Here is a 6000-nt window from a genome sequence, read left to right on the forward strand (position 1 = left end):
CTAAATTTCAGATAAAATCAGATGGACCTTGATGCATTGGTGCTAATCCCAACTCTTTTTTTGCAATAAATAACCAATTAACAGCAGTTTGAACATTGCATACGTGAAAAATTGTTTGGAGCTACTTTCTTGTCGAAAACATGAAACTTACTGAAATAAATGTTCTTTTCTTATCTGGGTGTAGTGGATATTGTGTCAAAGTTTCCTATTGTTGAAATACAAAAATGGCGCTCCAAGTCATAGCTAAGCAGAGTTATTCTGTTTTGAAGGAAAATTTCAATAGGGGTTCCAAAATTGCACAGTTGAATCATCAGCACCTTTACCCTATAAGGGACTTGTTTGTCCCAAGCTTAAAGTTGGAATGTCTCTAGTCTCCCCTTGTTAAAAAAAAGACAAAAAAGTTTTAGAAGATGAGAAGAGACATGCAACCAAAGTGATATCCAGCATGTGGGAGCTTTCCTACCTTGCAATACTAGCAAAATTGAAACTTCCAACACTTGATAAAAGGAGAAATAGAGGTGATACAATTGTAACCTATAACTTAGTGAAGGCTAATACTCTCTCAGCATTGTTTCCAGTTTTTGGTCCTAAATCAAGAACTGGAGGTCATGAACTGAAACTTTCTAAGCAGTCTACCCTATCCAGAATCTACACTTAATTCTTTTCCTCAATAATTGTCATCAGTTGGAATAAACTCTCTGAAGACACCATTACTATTGAATCCATTGATGTTTTCTAACAAAAACTGGATACTGAGTGTTCTCTAGAGAGTATACTCAACTGGGAAGCAACTGATCACCCAACTGCGCCTGGTCACTACATAATATAGAAAAAAATTCAATAATGAGTTCTGGAGGTTCACAAGGAGAAATCCTTAGATTTCTCCAAGCTGCACAATGAGGGAGAATAATATCACCTGTTCAGATGGTAAATGCACATGTCTGTAAAAGCAAGTTGCCAATTACCCCCCCCCCCAAAGTCAAATATACAAACGCAAAACAAAAGAAAGACTCTCTGGGGATTCTCAGAAAGCCCAAATTCAACAATCAATTTTTCAGCATGATCCTTTGCTCTTTTCTAAACTTGCATACACTTGCCAATGATAATGGCTTTCATCAAAATCAATCAGCTGTCTATATACTCATTAATAATGCAAAAATTCAGCATTTTTAACTGGATGATCTCTTTCACAACTTCCATATTGCCTCCCCGGCTTACTGGGGGAAATACAAACAAGACAAAAATCCTTGTTTAAAAATCTACAACAATAGTGAAATTCTAATTATTGACCTATAAAGGCCTGAAATACTAACTTCAGTTGAGATCAAACCCCAAATGTGACACATTTATTTACCCTATTTCTCTCTTAGACTTTCAATTAAATTAGTAGCCTAAGATTTACACTTAGACCAGCAGAAACATTCTTAATACAAGTTGTACTAAACACTGAAGATAAAAAAAAAAGCCTGATTGCTGCAAATTATTAAATATTTTGAAACATCCTAGTTACAATTTTAGCCTAAGTTTATTGTAAACTGTGACTTCAAAACCTCCAAATGTAAATAAACAAAATATCTCATTTTGGCACCTATGACTAGTCCTTTTGAAATTATAATTGACTTCCTGGCATTTGAATACAAAAAATGCAGAACTTTTTTTTATACTATTTATAAACCCACTCAATAGATTGTTAATACTACAACTTTCATCTCTTTGTTAATTTAACAGCAAATGGTAAACAATTGACAAGAAGAAAGGATATTGAAAATTCAACGTAAGTAAGGTAGCTAACTACAGATTTTGATGATAATAACGAGTCATCATTTGCTTGACATTTCTGTGACCTGGTGTATACCCTGTTGGATGTTCAGCCACTTGTTCTGTGCTAAAGCTTGTTACAAGCTTTCAGAGTTCTTTCAGCAATGGTTTCAGATTGCTTCCTAGTTTTGCTTTTCAGTTCTACCTTTTATTTTTCAGATTTTATGAGCTATTAAAGTTTTACTGCACAGCGGGAGAAAAAATGGCAGAAAAGTGTAAAATTAAAAAAATCTTACTGCAAATAGAGCTTGAGACTTTCTGCAGAAAAAATAGAAAGACTTTTGAATAAAAGAACTTATTGATTTTCCTTATAAAAAAAAAAAACTCATGAGTTTTGACATTTGAGATTCATGGAACATACATTACTCTGTACAACAAGCTAAAATTTTGACCTGAATGAAGAAAACAGCAACTAAAGGCAAGATTTTTGGAGAAAGGAGATTTTGACAGTGTGGGGGATGGAAGATCCAACATTATCAAGACCTTATTTTTAAGGAGGTAAAATCCACGCCTGCTGGTAACAGCAACCATGTTGTAATTATTTTGGAGTTATCTTTGCTTACTAGTCTCCAAAAGGCTTGTCAATTTCAATTGGAACTGGAAATTTCAACTGGAAAGCAAAAACACCTATGTGAATTGTTTATATCTCAAAAGGATTAAAGTATTTAGTGACTTTTCATTCTGACGCAATCTGGTACTGCTTAAGTTTCTTGGACTGATTTAATGCAGTAATTAAGGTTGGTGAAAAATCAGCCTCAGGATGGATTTTCGGATATATATTCGTGATTAATGATTATAAGATATAGACATGGAAAACATCATTTGGAATGCGTTGTTAAATTTTGTTTCAAGAGCAATGCTAGCCAGAATAAAACATCAATCGATTATTAATTGCGCTGTGGAGTTTTTCTCAAGAGATAATACACTGAGTGCGAAAGAATTGATCCTACAAAAATCTGGCCTACTGGACCCCTTCCGTAAATCAGTTAAAGATGAAGAAAATGTCCTGGAGATTGTGAAATTCTTTGCCACATCAGCTAAAGAAAAGCGTCAACTTCCTACATTCGTCATTTTTGAGCCAACCGAGGTCCCTGAATGCGGAGAAGAGATAAGTGCATGCGTAACTACCAAAGTAAATGATATGTGCCGTCGTTTTGAAGGCTTCATGGAGCGACTGAACAAAGGTGACTTAAATCTTTTTACTTGAACTAGTTTCCCTACTCAACCAAATGCCCACATAAAGCTGTTTTACTCTGTAGTTGCTACAAACCCTCCGCCACTGAAAACTCCATCGGAGCGGAAAGCGTTTATAGAATCTGTGTGTGGTGAATCCCTTGCTGCTTTGAAGGTTGATCTCAGACCTGGAAAAAATGGGTGGCGGGTAGCCACTGCGCAGAAGGCTACTGCGGAGAAATTGGCGCTTGGGATTAATAATCAAAACCAGGCTTCCAGCGCAAAAATCAGAACTCCCTCACACATCGGTATAGTTAAAGGGATTCCCGAGTCTCTTAGTGCTGAGGATTTACAAAGATTAATAGCCGGCAAAGATTAATTCGTCATTTTTGAGCCAACCAAGGTCCCTGAATGCGGAGAAGAGATAAGTGCATGCATAACTACCAAAGTAAATGATATGTGCCATCGTTTTGAAGGCTTCATGGAGCGACTGAATAAAGGTGACTTAAAACTTTTTACTCAAACTAGTTACCCTACCCAACCAAATGCCCCCACAAAGCTGTCTTACTCTGTAGTTGTTACAAACCCTCCGCCACTGAAAACCCCATTGGAGCGGAAAGCGTTTATAGAATCTGCGTGTGGTGAATTGCTTGATGCTTTGAAGGTTGATCTCAGACCTGGAAAAAATGGGTGGCGGGTAGCCACTGCGCAGAAGGCTACTGCGGAGAAATTGGCGCTTGGGATTAATAATGAAAACCAGGCTTCCAGCGCAAAAATCAGAACTCCCTCACACATCGGTATAGTTAAAGGGATTCCCGAGTCTCTTAGTGCTGAGGATTTACAAAGATTAATAGTCGGCTGTGAGAAAGTCAAACAATGTGGGAAATCACGCATCTTCAAGCTGTATTTTTCAAGTAGAGATGCTTTTGATACCGCCGCACAAATGACGATTAAAATTGACTTTGAGCGTTTCAAAATACAAGAATTTATTTTTCTCCCAAAACGTTGTTTTAATTGTCATGAAATCAGCCATATGTCAACACAGTGCAAAAATACCAAGAAATGCGGCCGTTGCGCCCAAAATTACCACGGTGCGATGAAAGAAAGCCCGTACCAGAACCCAATCTGCTGTTTGAATTGTCAAAGAACCAAACACACGTGCTACCATGCTAACTGCCTGTTGAACAGGACTTTGAAGCCGAAAACCCAATCTGTTTGAAATGGTTGATCCTTATATTAAAAAGAACGTCTTGTTATGGAACGTAAATGGTAATCTCAGTGCAAAAATTACCATGGTGGAACAACTTTGCCTTACTAAAGAAATTATATGCATACAGGAACATTTTCTCTCTGCTGATAATATGAAACTACTGGATATAGTGCCATCACATGTGCACCACTTTGTAGCCGCTAAAAGGCCCAGAAAACCAGGCCACCCGTCTGGTGGATTTGCTACAATAATAGATCGACATACTAACTCCAAACTGTTTGCAAAATCTGACTATTTCCTTGCAGTTAAAGTGGGTGGTACTGTCATTGTTAATGTATACCTGCCTACAGACTATAGATACAAAAATTCTGAAACGAAGTTTGCTCTAGCATGCAGAAAATTGGGTAAATGTTTGAATAAAATCAGAGCCTTGCACCTCTATTGCATTCTGTTGAGGGACTTTAATTGTAACTTACTGAAAACTGATAATCCATATACAGTTCTGCTTCTTAGCCTGATTTCAAATGAAAATGCTCTCTTAACCCAAATCTGCTGATTTCACATATATATACTCCTCAGGATCAGTATCTAACCTTGATCATGTGCTTGTTTCTGGTAGTATTGCCTGTCGTGCAAGTAAGTGTAAGCGTACTTAATGATTTTGTAGTATCTGACCATTTGCCATTGTCTTTCAGTATTATGGCTCCATTTAACCGTGCACGGGTAATCCAAGATTGTAAGTGGCGTACTGTGGTAGAATGGAATAAGATTGATATACCCCAGTACCAGCATTGTATTGATAATATTCTCGCAAAGATAAAATACCATTTGAGCTTCTCCAGAATTCGGTTCCGTCTTCAATTAATGAAAATCGTATTAAGTTAAATATATATGCATCACTTATTTCACTTGCTTTATAACAAGCAGAAAAGCAGTTTGTCCCTCGCACTAAAATACGAGTCGGATCCCAAGCGAAGGGCTGGTCCCAGAATTCTTCACTTGATGAGGCTTGTAATAGGGCCAAATTCTGGCTAAGTATCTGGATAGATTGCAACCGTCCCAGAACTGGCATCCAGATCCGTTTATCCACCAAACGCCGTTTTTCAAAAGAGTTAGATAATGCTTCTACCTGACTTTTTTATAGGTTTTGACAAAGTTTGTAACAAACAACTTACAGTTGAGCCTGAAGTGAAATCCTTGCTATGGATCCTTCATCTTCAATCTCTTTTCTTTATCTAAAATCTCAATGAAATCAGTTATTTAATGGCTCTGGTAACTGCATTCTTTCTGTCTACATATTTTGAGTGGACTTCCTCAGGGAAGTGTTTTGGGTCCTACATTGTTTAATATCTTTATCATGGATTCTCTTTCCACCATCAGTAGTAAACTAATGCTCAATACTAAAATTTACAGCTTGTTGGACCAGCTATGTCATACCCTTCTAAAAAATAATCTTGGACTGTTTTGCCATTGGGCTGAGGCTTGGCTTCTTGAATTCAATGTTGCAAACTGCCATGTCATTCACTGCAGGAAAATTAATCCTTGTTGCTCTTATTTTTTCTCAGGCAACCCAATCTCCTGTGTGAAGAATGAGAAAGATCTTGAAAATTGACATTATAAAGAAAGTTTACATTTTAAAAAAATCCAGTATTCAAGCTAATAAGTCTGCTGCTGGTGAAAGTTGAACTCTGGGACTGATTAAATGTATCATTCCCACTTTCTCCCCTAAAGTCATCAGTCTGTAGGGTAAAGGTACCAAAGATTCAACAGTTTTTGCCCAAAAAAAAACAGTTTTCTAC

Source organism: Artemia sp. Qi Xiang Cuo, chromosome 13, assembly GCF_049724085.1.
Source record: "Artemia sp. Qi Xiang Cuo chromosome 13, ASM4972408v1, whole genome shotgun sequence".
Taxonomy (NCBI): Eukaryota; Metazoa; Arthropoda; class Branchiopoda; order Anostraca; family Artemiidae; genus Artemia; species Artemia sp. Qi Xiang Cuo.